Source organism: Oncorhynchus masou, chromosome 12 (assembly GCF_036934945.1).
Source record: "Oncorhynchus masou masou isolate Uvic2021 chromosome 12, UVic_Omas_1.1, whole genome shotgun sequence".
NCBI lineage: Eukaryota > Metazoa > Chordata > Actinopteri > Salmoniformes > Salmonidae > Oncorhynchus > Oncorhynchus masou.
Genome location: NC_088223.1, coordinates 45,065,758 through 45,078,828, shown reverse-complemented (window position 1 = coordinate 45,078,828; position 13,071 = coordinate 45,065,758). Strand labels below are relative to the sequence as shown.

The window sequence follows — 13,071 nt, the reverse complement described above, 5'->3', positions numbered from 1 at the left end:
CTACACATTTGAATCTCCGGATGAGGCTATGGCTCACATTCAACGTCACATCAAGAAGTCTTGAACATGCTCACAGTTCAGCAACTGTTGCTTGCAAACTGTGGATAGTAAGTAACCCACCTGTGGTACAATTATGTTTAGATATAACAGGCTAGTCTTGTATAGTTGGTGAAACTATTCAGGCTTATTTGATGTGATCTAATGTTTTGATCATCTAGTGTGCGTGCCTTACAAGCATTCAGTCATTTTAATGTAATTGTATTGAGGTTTTACTTAACTCCTGTGTTTCTAGGCTGTCTCGCTCACCTATTTAGTTTGTTTACACATGACTCAATATTTTTGGTTATTTGTTTACTGTATCCATTTGCATTGACCCAGTAAACAGTAAATGTCTCCCGAGGCTTCACGGTTTTTGGGGTCTCACTTTAATTTTGAAAGTTTTGAGCGTCATTTATGCCCAGCAAACATTCAACGTTGCGCACACTTAGTTTTTTGGTATTGGTTGTAAACTGTCTCAGCGTCAACTAGACTACTATTATAATTACTATTATTTTTGATTGTCTTACTACGATTTCCTTACTTCAAATTAGATTGTTGGCTGAGAGCCTTTATACATTTTATTTATTTTCTCTCTCTCAATGCCTGTTATAAGACTGGGAATACAATTATATACATCTACAAGTGGTGCTTTTGTCATTCCGTTTGCACAAGGGATTCGCCTTTTTTTTATTTGGAAAAATTACATACAAATCTTTCTTTTTGCTGCTTGATCCACTAACAAAACGCGACTTTAAAGAGCGGGACTGTGGGTTTAGGTTTAAGACCGCACTCTCACAGACATACTGTGCGAAGAGAATATGTTCTATTTAGGCTTGTACCTCGTTTGGGGAAGTATTGTCTGGGATGGGGGGAGGGGGTGGGGGGGCAGGTTGAATTGTTCAGTTCTAATGTTGTCATTCTGTCTTTTTAGTTTTTTTTTCTGTACTTTTTCCAAACATTTACCACCGTACATTACTCTGAGACAAGTTATTCTGGGGGTTTTGGGCGCTCATCGCTTTTCCATTCTATGCTCTAATGACAGGATTGAATAACGGGAATGCCCAGAGGGGCCGAAATAATGCGATCAAGTACATTTCATGGAACGCCAAAGGGGTTAAAACAACCCGGTGAAGCGTAAGAGGGTGTTGACACACTTAAAGGGTTTGAATGCAAATATTGCATTTCTACAAGAGACTCACTTGAGGACTGGTGAGCATTTTAGGATGCGTAAGGACTGGGTTGGTCAAGTGTTCCACTCAAACTTTCATAGTAAATCAAGAGGTGCTGCTATTCTGGTTGATAAAGCTACTCCCTTTGTAGCTTCTGAGGTTATTGCTGATCCTAAGGGATGATACGTCATAGTAACCGGTGAACTTTTTTCTACCCCTCTTGTTTTGGCTAGTGTTTATGCTCCCAATTGGGATGACACAAGTTTCATTTCATCCTTTCTGTCTGCTATTCCCAATTTAGATTCTCATTTGTTGATTTTAGGGGGGGATTTCAACTGTAAAATGTCCCCAGTTCTTGACAAGTCCTCACAAACAAATACAGGCCCATCTAAATGTGCCCTACTTATTCAATCCTTTCTTCAGAAATATGCTATGTTTGAGGCCTGGCGTTTCCTACATCCTACAGATAGACAGTATTCCTTTTATTCTCATGTTCATCAAACATACTCCCGGATTGATTACTTCTTTTTGGATAAAAAACTCCTGCCTCACCTTCGGCAGTGTACTTACGAGAGTATTGTTATCTCTGACCATTCACCATTAGTGCTTGAACTAGAGTTTCCCCAGCGACCTCCTATGTGTTATCAATGGTGTCTCGACCCCATTTTACTCTCAGATAAGGAGTTTGTCAATTTCATTTAATCTGAAATCACCTTATTCCTAGAAACACCACGTATGTCCTGCTCTACCATATGGGAGTCTCTCAAAGCATACCTACGTGGCCAAATTATTTCTTATACAGCCAACCAAAACAGAGTTCGCTCCTAGCAACTTCGGGACCTGAGCGAGTCCATAGCCACATTGGATGAGAAATATGCTACGGATCCTTCCTCTGATCTGCATAAAGAGCGCCAACTACTCCAATCTGAATTTGATGAGCTTTCTACCAGGCAAGCTGAACAGTTACTCTTGCGAGCTCGATACAAAGTCTATGAACAATGCGACAAGGCCAGTAAACTCCTTGCGCATCAGATCCGTAAATCTGAGGCCTCACGTTTAATCCCACAAATAAGGACCCCGTCTGGTGCCACCACAGTTATACATAAAGAGATTAATGATCAATTTAAACAATTTTACTCTGCACTATACACCTCTGAATCCCCTCAAGACCCTTTGCTGATTGACTCCTTATTTAATGGCTTGAATATGCCTTCAATTGATACAGACTCCCATGACCGTCTAGAAGAAGAATTTACGCTTGAGGAGATTGCAACAGCAGTGTCCGCAATGAAAAGTGGTAAATCACCTGGTCCGGACGGTTTTCCAACCGAATTTTACAGGACGTTTTCTGGTCTGCTTTACACATTCTTGTCTCGACTATTTGCAGAGTGCCTTAATACTTCAAAGCTACCGCCTAGTCTTTATCAGGCTTCAATTTCATTACTACTAAAGAAAAACAAAGACCCCCTGGAATGTGTATCCTATTGCCCAATCTCGCTTTTAAACTGTGATTACAAAATCCTAGCTAAGCTTCTAGCCATCCGTATGGAAGGCATGCTGCACCAAGTAATACACTCTGACCAGACTGGCTTTGTGAGAAATAGGCATTTATTTTTCAATATTAGGCACCTTATGAATATACTGTACTCCCCAGCGTCGGAGGACCCGGAGGTAGTGGTCTCACTTGATGCCGAAAATGCGTTTGACCACGTTGAGTGGGATTACCTAACAGCTGCCCTTTATAGATTTGGCCCCAAATTCATTACGTGGATAAAGATTCTTTATTTTTCCCCCATGGCTTCGGTTCGGACTAATAATTTGTCCTCTGACTATTTTCCCTTGCACCGCGGATCCAGACAGGGTTGTCCACTCTCCCCCTTGTTGTTTGCTTTGGCAATCGAGCCTCTCGCCATTGCACTACGCTCTAATGATGCCATTCAAGGTATAATCAGGGCGGGCTGGGAGCAGAAAGTCTCGCTATATGCTGACAACCTTCTGTTTATCTCCAACCCCGATACCTCATTGCCACGTGCCCTATCTGTTCTTAAAAAGTTTGGATCAATCTCAGGGTACAAGCTGAATCTAGGCAAGAGTGAGCTTTTTCCGGTAAACAAGGCTGCTTTAAAGTGCTCTTTTACAAGTTCTCAGTTTAGGATTGTCCGGGATCAATTCACCTACTTGGGAGTAAAAGTGACAAGGAAATATTCAAATTTGTTTCAGGAAAAGTTTATTGCTCTAGCAGACAGCTTGAAACAATCTTTTACTTTTTGGAATTCGCTACCCCTTTCTCTTATCGGAAGGATTAATGTCATTAAAATTAATGTGTTGCCCAAATTTTTATATTTATTTCAATGTTTACCCATTTTTATTCCAAAATCCTTTTTATTTCACTGGCTCAAACATTCATGCATTTTATCTGAGATGGCAAGGTACCACGGATTGGTAGAAAACATTTACAGAAGCCTAGGTCATTGGGGGGTTTAGCTCTACCAAATTTTCAGACATACTACTGGGCTGCAAATTTCAGAGCCGTTCTGTACTGGCTGCAGACTGATCCTACTGGCCCTAGACCACTCTGGGTCCAGATGGAGTCTGAATCGTGTAAACCTGCAGCACTTTCCTCTGTGTTGTGCTCGTCTCTCCCAGTGTCCCTAGGCAAAAGGTGTGTCAACCCAATTGTAAAGCAGTCTCTTAAAATTTGGAATCAGTTCTGTTTAGCCTTTAGCCTCCGAGGCTTTTCTCTATCAGGCCCAATAAATCAGAACATTTTATTTCCTCCATCTATGAATGATGTGGCTTTTGGCATTTGTCACTCACTCGGCCTCTCCTTGCTGGCCCAATTATTATTCTTTGATGATACATTTGCCTCTTTCTCAGCTGCAGGAAAAGTTCAATCTCCCCCAATCCCACTTTTTCCGCTATCTCCAGACTAGAAACTTTGTCAGAGCTAACACACCTGGATTTATAGCGAATAAAGCTATAGAGAGCATCTTGGAGTTGAACAAGCTTCCTAGGGGTGCAATTTCAGATGTATATGCAATCATTCATGACTTACAGAACCCTTCTTTGGTGCCTTTAAAGACTCGATGGGAAAAGGATTTGGGGGAGGAACTTGGGGAAGACACCTGGGAATCTGTACTGCACAGGGTGCACTCATCCTCTTTTAGCACTAGACACAGCCTCATTCAATTCAAGGTGGTTCACCGTATCCACTGGTCGGGGGCCAAACTTGGAAGAATATTCTCTGATTTTGATCCTACCTGTCAGATGTCAAGTGGAACCAGCCACACTGTTGCATATGTTTTGGGGCTGTCATAAACTGTCAGGTTTCTGGGAATTAATATTTAAATGTTTCTCTGATATGACACTGTTATAGATAAGTCTCCCCTTACAGCCCTTTTTGGAGTACTGCCCATGGGTACCCCCCTATCAAGAATCTAGTCGGACACTGTTGCTTATACAACTCTTTTAGCTAGACGGCTAATACTACAGAACTGGAAGATGGCAGCTCCCCCATCTTATAAATATTGGGTGAGAGATGTGTTGTGCTCTCTGAAACTAGAAGAAATTCAATTCAATTCACGTGGGAACCCCAAACTGTTTAATGAGGCTTGGGCTCCATTCCGGTATTACTTTAAACAGTCCATCCTCTGATGGCATTCCAATAAAACTAAAATAAGTCTGTATTTGACCCCCCTGTGACTTAAGGGTTGGAGGAGCTTCTCTCTGTGTTTTTGCTGGGGGGGGCATTAAGGTCCATGTGCTTATTGATTGTGATCCGCGGACGCCTTGTTCATCTTGCCCGGGCAGACACTGAAGTGTGAGCTTGTTTTTCCCAGTTATTTTTACATGTTGTTCACGCCTACATGAATAATCATTCTATTTTTTTTATTTTAAAGCATTGTAAACTTTATTTTTGATCCAGTGGATGGTCGGTCTGTGGCCATGACTGTCTGTGAGTTGCACTTCTCCACCCTTATCCCTTGACTGTTTACAGGAACAATGGTGAGGTGTTTGCTCTGCCCCTGTACTATAGATTGCCCTTTAACCTCTGTAGCCTTCTGCCTGGTGTTTAACTTGTTTAAAGTATGGTATCTTTAAAGCAATTTATTTATTTGTATTTTTTTTCCTAGTTGAGTATAATTGTTTATATTGCTTTGTCTTGTGTAAAACTTAATAAAGAGTTTAAAAATATATAAAAACAATTAATCATGGCGGCTTTTCCACTGCACTGCCGTGATTTTCACAGTTCCTCGTTTTGTTTCCAATTGCTCACGGCCCGCTTGATTCCTGGAACCAAGCAGGATATTCAGCCTCGTTTGATATCTTCGATGAGGTTTAAAGGTGGTTGGCATCCAACAGATGTTGCACTACCAACTGCACTGGAGTATAACTCCCTAATACTTTGCTTGGAAATAAATCAACCAATACCCCATCATCTAACCCTACACTCATTAAAAACCCACCTCCCTACTCCACTAAATCCACAAATGTAATCAAGAAGGCTCCATTTTCGGGCATTGTCAGAAAAATAGTATGAAGCTAGCAAACTTAATGATGGTGTCATGCTTGGTCACACAGCCGTGGGTGATCAGGGAGGACAGGAGGGGACTAAGCACGCTCCCCTGATGGGCCCCCGTTTTGAGGATCAGCGTGACAATGTGTGGATAGCGCAAGGGCTGAGGGGGTAAAAATAACGTGTTTGGACTGCAGCCAGTGAATCTTCCCCTTCAGTTGGTCCACTTTCACATTTACCGCTACCCCAGTAATCACTCCTTTCAATGGCACCCTTTTCGTGAGCGCAAAACAATTCACATATCTTGTCCCCAGTCATTTGGCTCAGAGCGCCTGCTCCCTCTGACCTCCAGTAACACAAATAATTATCACAAGACCACTTCGGGTTACTTTCACCGATTCCACAGCACCCAACTCTTTTCACCCACCCCGAAACCACAAATGGATAAGCCAAAAGGCAAGGGTCCAATTTTTCCAAAGATTTCACTCCTACCGTTTGTTAGATATCTGGTACTAACCTCAAACCAAGTAGGCCGGTGGGTGGGGTTACAAATGGCTGTACTCAATGATTGGTCTCAAGCAATGATGTCAGTGTTGCAAATGTTGTTAATACTCTGAAGCAACACAAACATAGGCACAGACACGTGTACAAACACACATATACACATGTAAACAGATTGTGATGTATATATGTGGTAGTACAGTACGGGCCTTTGGGCACACACTTAATATGTTGTGAATGTATTGTAAAACATTTTATCTGCCTTAATTTTTCTGGACCCCAGGAAGGGTAGCAGCTTCATTGGCAGCAGCTAATGGGGATCCATAATGAATACAAATTGAGACAGTGGCTCCATTTTCAAAGCATAAGGTAAATCTGACTACAAACAGTGCAGCTACACTAAGCAATAACTCTTAAAGCTAAAAATGAATAATGGAGGCAACAAATTGGTCAGTTGGAGATGTTCAAGGCTTTTGAGCATCTGGGCAGACTCCAGCATGGTCCATGTACTTTTTTGGCCTGGCTACTGGCTATAGTCATGCTAACTAGTGGATATTAGTTTGTCCCTCATGCTAGCTAGATGAAGTAAGTCAATCAACATTAGTCTACCTGCTGCAAGATAAAGCAGCCCGGCCAGAGGTACCTGCTGTAGAAAGGGGAGATTTCTACATTAATTGCTGTAGCTAACTTAGCTAGATCTTCAGTCAGGCTGGTGCTCATTGACTAAGTAGGCTAATAATTAACAGTTTACTGTAAATGGTTACCTATCTGGCCCTTTGCGTAGCTATTTTCTTACATTCAATACAACAATATCCAGTTAAGCTACAGGCAATGCTGATATTGTGGGTGTGGGGGTTCAGAATGTGCCCGCAGGAGAAGGACACAGTATGGTGTCTTGGAAATTTTCACTAGGGAATCAGTCAAACCTAAATGAATCATCCTTTATTATCAGCAAGCTGGAGAGGTTCCAACAAACATAATGTACCATAGCACATGTTGGTCGGGAGCGCTGCCTGGGCAGTTCCATTATTTCTCTCGCTTCTTCTCTCCAAGCTGAGACCTTGAAACTGAGATATCCCCTTTGGTTCCCAGAACAATGTTCTGGAAGTACTGCCAATTGGTCTGAGGAGGAGGTCACAGTCACCTGCACAAACCAAGATAGAGGGAGAGGAGATGTTGTTTACAATTCAATCTCGAGAGACAACATTTTCCCTCACATTGCCTGCTTTATCGCAAAATTTTAAGGTAACATATCGGCGACCTCGCCGCAGAGTTACAGGGTCAGGGAGTCAGAGGGCTAATCCTTAGGGAGAAATCCCAACCACCCAGCAGACACAATCTGGTGAGATTTGTATTGAAGCAAGAACAAAAATAAAACCAACAGCAATACACTTTTTCATATAAAAGACCTTATCCTTTACCCAATCAAGCTTTGTCTGTAAGGTGTCATAGAAATTCATAGTACTGAGACTGTCATTTCTTCAAACAATCATCTTAATTTAAAATTGATTAATTATTGCAATAATGAAGCTGTTCAACACACACCTCGAAATGTGAGTTGCCGAGAGTTTAGCCTTTATTGAATAAAAAAAACATTATATTGGGGACCCAAAAATGCTTAGTATTGGCTGGTTCCACCCCCCCCCCCGATCAGGGGGCATCATAAGCTACTTCAGGTACACCCTGTTGTTCTCTGGGGGCTCCCGAGTGGCACTGCGGTCTAAGGCACTGCATCTCAGGAGGCATCACTACAGACACCCGAGTACGAATCCAGGCTGTATCACAACCTGCCGTGATTGAGAATCCCATAGGGCGGCGCACAATTGGCCCAGCATTGTTAGGGTTTGGCCGGTGTAGGCTGTCATTGTAAATAAGAATTTGTACTTAACTGACTTGCCTAGTTAAATAAAATACTAAATAAAAAAAAATCTGCATCTGGTGACATTTCCCAGATGCCAGGATGATTAGGATCAATGAAGGTTTTGTTCTACTCCTTCAGGCTATCTTGTCTATGGAATGCAGACTAACTCTTTTGTCAGCTCAAGCCTCAGAGGCCTAACTCAGAGGTCAGAAGTCATTCAACCCCATAAGTGAGTGTTTCTTTCCCTTTTCTTTCCCTGTATTTCAGACTCTTTAAAAAAAAAGATATTTCAAACATTTTGTACCAGGTTTACATTGGGTTTTTCAGTACATTTCTTATCAAGAGAATTTACATGTGTGCAACCAAAACTCGGACAATAGATACTTCAGAAAATGTAATGTGTGTGCCAACCCGTGAAGAGCCCACTAAAACACAATAAATCAAAGACGGTTTCAACACCACTAACAAATAGGTGTGGTAAAATGCATGGTAAAAATAAACAAAATGGCCGTCTTGTTCAGGATGTCTTGATTAAACCATGTGTATATGTAACAGTACTTATCTTGCGTTGTGTACAATCAGTCATCGACACGGAACTCCAATATGTAGCACCAGTCATGTAGCTTTATTCTGTTAGGAACGGCACAAAATTGCACGTCATGCAATGCACGTCTCACCATCCAACTCACTCACGCACTGTATAAAATATATGAATCCCCCCACCAGACACAGTAAGTTGCTAGCTAGTACTGGCGGGAATTCTTTACAACAAAATGCACAACAAATATTCTCCAAAAACCGTTGCATCTTATATGTGATGTTCGAATAACATTTACAAACAATTTGATATAAATTGTACATTTAAATCATCACTTGAGAGTATAAGAATCACTTTTTTATGTACAGTGCTTGGCAACCAACAACTTACCACTGGTTTGGTGCTTGTTCACTGGGATGATTCTAACTGGAACATCCCCCCTCGTAAGCAAGCTACGCAAACCAGCCAATAAGATGCCATGTTGAGTAGGTGAAGGCAAGACAAACTCAAACCAAAAACCCATTGGCAAGGGGAATCACCAATATAACCCTGTTACATATACAGAATCATACTTCAGACACATCAGATGATAGTGTCATGTAATATATGATATTGTCCCGTTAAGCAGAATAGTAAACATTCCCAGAGACCCTTTCTTGTAATCTTGTCATTTTGACCAATTGCATTGACATATGTTCTGTAATGACTGTCCCTGTGACATCAACTAGTCAAAATATGAAACCTGTTGTTTAACAAATCTGCGAAGTCCTTAAAAAAGTTAGTGCTGGCTTATCAACTCGATATTTGGTACAAAAACATTTATTTGGATCTACTTAAATTCTGGATACAATGCCACGTAATGGAAACAGATTGTTTTATATTACATGCTTAAATCACTGGTATTACCCAAACTATAGAATTGAGTGGTAATAATTGGAAATGGTCAAAAATGTATCATTATTAATTCCTATGTCCCAAATGTCCCCTGTGTCCTTTACAAACTGTTTGAGGTAACCTCTACAGGATCGTTTTTTTACACTTGTTAGGAATGATGCTCTCAAAGTGTGTCTCATTTCTCTCATGACGTGTGGTATTATCTTTCTCTCTCCAGGATACATTAGGGGGAAGTAGTTTTCGGTTTAATTCAATGTTTAAATTTGCTTCAAGTGTGGTTTGTACTGAAAGTTGACAGATGGCACTTGTATGGAGGGATGTGTGTGGGGGAAGGAAGTACATACCGTAATTTCCGGACTATAAGCCGCTACTTTATTCCCACTCTTTGAACCTCGCTGTTTATACAATGACGCGGCTAATTTATGGATTTTTCCCGCTTTCACAAGATTCATGCCGCCAAAAAAACTGAGCACCGTCACATAATGTGACGTAAATCGAGCCCGCTCAAACTTCCCATCATTCTGATTACGGTAGTAATTTTGTCACCCTCATGGCAAAGACACGGAGAAATGCATATGATGCAGCTTTCAAGTTGAAGGCGATCGATCTGGCTGTCTGAAAAGGAAAGAGCTGCTGCATGGGAGCTTGGCCTTAATGAGTCGATTTATAAGACTTTGTAAACAGCAGCGTGAGGAACTGACTCAGTGCAAAAAGACAACAAACCTTTCAGAGGGAAGAAAAGCAGATGGCCTAAAGTATTTGCAGCCACTCGACATCAGTGTAAATCGTGCATTTAAGGTGGCGCTCTGTGTTCAGTGGGAGGCTTGGATGACGAGTGGGGAGAAATCCTTCACTAAAACGGGCCGCATGCGAAGAGCAACTTATGGTCAAGTCTGCCAGTGGATCCTGACAGCGTGGAGCATTGTCAAAAAAATCCACTATCATCAACGGGTTTCGAAAGGCTGGACTGCTGCATGTTGAAGGGGCAGCTCAGCGGGGTATTTGCCTCTGGGTGAAAGTGACGAGAGCAACAATGAAAACGATCCAACATCAGATTAAGCAAATCTGAGGCTATTCAACTCCGACACCGAAGATGACTTCAGTGGTTTCAGTGCACAGAAGGAGGAAGATAGTGACCAATGACTTTCTTGGAAGGCTACTGTTTTAATTTTTGTTACAAGCCGTGTTTCGTTAAAGCCTATTTATTTTGGTTTTACATCCCGTGTTTCGTTTAAAGGCTGTGTAAAGTTCATTTGTTTCAATGTACCGGTAGGCACCTGCGGTTTATAGACATGTGCGGCTTATTTATGTACAAAATACATATTTTTTTTAATAAATCAGTGGGTGCGGTTTATATTCAGGTGCGCTTAATAGTCCAGCAATTACGGTGGATGGAAATGCAGTCACCATCCACTTCAGATAGCATTTCTTGTTTTTTTAGGCCTGTTTAAAACATTTAAGGTAACACACTTTGATTGAAGTGTGACACAGGCTGTATTATGTATATATTGGTACGGTATGTACCGTAAAGTATCCAATATTGTTAAATCTGACATGGTTTGAAGTTACCATTATTAATCCTGCGTCAAGTCTCATATGGTTGAAATGTACCAGTGTTGTACCATTTTTTTATCCACGATGTGAGTTTTTCTGTACCTCTCGCGGCATGATTTATTCATTATTTGACATTCTAATAAATTAAGTTGACTCCTCCTTATTTATCCCGACCCCCAGAAAGACCATCATGTAAAAGCGCGGTGATCCTTATATATAATCATCCTATCCTGCCACAATGATTCAAAACCTGCTCTCTTATTTGTACATAGAGGTTATGGGGAGGGCCAGTGGGGTTAAGTAACTGATCTTAACATAGATCATGGTAGTGGTGGTCAGCTAGTGAAGAGGTCCCTATGTAATCACGTCACATAGCCAAGTGTAGTCGTCTCGCTACTGAATTTGAATCGTGGAAAAGCCACATTAAAAAAAAATGTATAAGAAAAGGCAATAGAGGTTGACATTTTTCAAGTCCAAAAATCCAGAGAAAGATGTTGAATTGAACCCAGAATGAGCCAAAGAACTGTCAGTGCCGGAGGAGAGGAGTGAGGGGGAAATGGTTCCTGATGACGATGCTAATTCTGACAGTTCAGCATCACCAGCTAGTAGGCCTACAATTCTCTTCCTGTAGAACCATAAAATGTAAGGATGTGAGATGAGAAGTGTTTTTAAACCAGCTCTAATTCATGTGTGATGCACTCTGGATAAAAACATTTTTTATGTTTATTCGAGATGTTATGAACAATGTAGACTGTTTACAGTAAATTGCAACATTGACATGCAGAAATAAGCACTTTTCCATAAACAAGCTCTAAATCATGTTTGATGCACTCTGGATGTCCAGTTTTTGCTGTGCTGTCTATTCGAGTTGAAATGAACACTGGACAGTTCAGTTTTCAGCCTCCAGTATTTATGCTGCATTAGTTTGTGTCGGGGGGCTATGGTCAGTTTGTTATATCTGGAGTACTTCTCCTGTCCTCGTCGATGTCCTGTGTGAATCGAAGTGTGTGTTCTCTAATTCTCTCCTTCTTTCTCTCTCTCGGAGGACCTGAGCCCTTGGACCATGCCCAAGGACTACCTGACATGATGACTCCTTGCTGTCCCCAGTCCACCTGGCCGTGCTGCTGCTCCAGTTGCAACTGTTCTGCATTATTATTATTATTCGACCGTGCTGGTCATTTATGAACATTTGAACATCTTGGCCATGTTCTGTTATAATATCCACCCGGCACAGTCAGAAGAGGACTGGCCACCCCACATAGCCTGGTTCCTCTCTAGGTTTCTTCCTAGGTTTTGGCCTTTCTAGGGAGTTTTTCCTAGCCACTGTGCTTCTACACCTGCATTGCTTGCTGTTTGGGGTTTTAGGCTGGGTTTCTGTACAGCACTCAAAGATATCAGCTGATGTACGAAGGGCTATATAAATACATTTGATTTGATTTTTCAGCAAGTTGCAACATTGAAATAAGCACTTTTCCATAAACAAGCTCTAATTCATGTTTGATGCACTCTGGATAAAAAATAATGTTATGTTTATTCAAGATGTTATGAACACTGTAGACTGTTTACAGCAAGTTGCAACATTGACCGCCTAGCCACACCCTTCTTTTCCCCCCAACCCCCTGTACTCTCTCCCCCCTTTCCTCCCCAGTTGCTTTCTTAGATTACCCAATAGAGGGGGTAGTTGACCCCCTCTCATCAAACATCATGAATTTATCCAAGTCTTTTCAACTCACAACAGCACAGACCCAACTTTTGGAGAGGGGGGATTGTCTTTCATTCCCCGCCCTGGTAAATTTGACTGGGAGGAACTTCATAGGGACACACATAAATATCATCGACGACTTAAACTTCTAGACTACTTTGACTATCAGACAAATGACAACCATTTACCATTCACCCTTCCTTTAATCTGTCCCAGATAGGAGGTTAAAGAACCTAATCAGAACCGACCAAGACACCCTTCACAACTATCACACCCAGGCAGATAGAGAGGACAACG

The 13,071-nt window shown here is 41.5% G+C and overlaps 1 long non-coding RNA gene across 1 annotated transcript; it reads left to right on the top strand.

The window, feature by feature from the left end:
• The first annotated feature begins 19 nt into the window (after positions 1–19).
• On the top strand, positions 20–12,537 carry LOC135550172 (uncharacterized). The gene is made up of 2 exons (XR_010457084.1): positions 20–107; positions 12,118–12,537. It is a non-coding gene; the product is annotated as an uncharacterized LOC135550172 (long non-coding RNA).
• Positions 12,538–13,071: the final 534 nt, after the last annotated feature.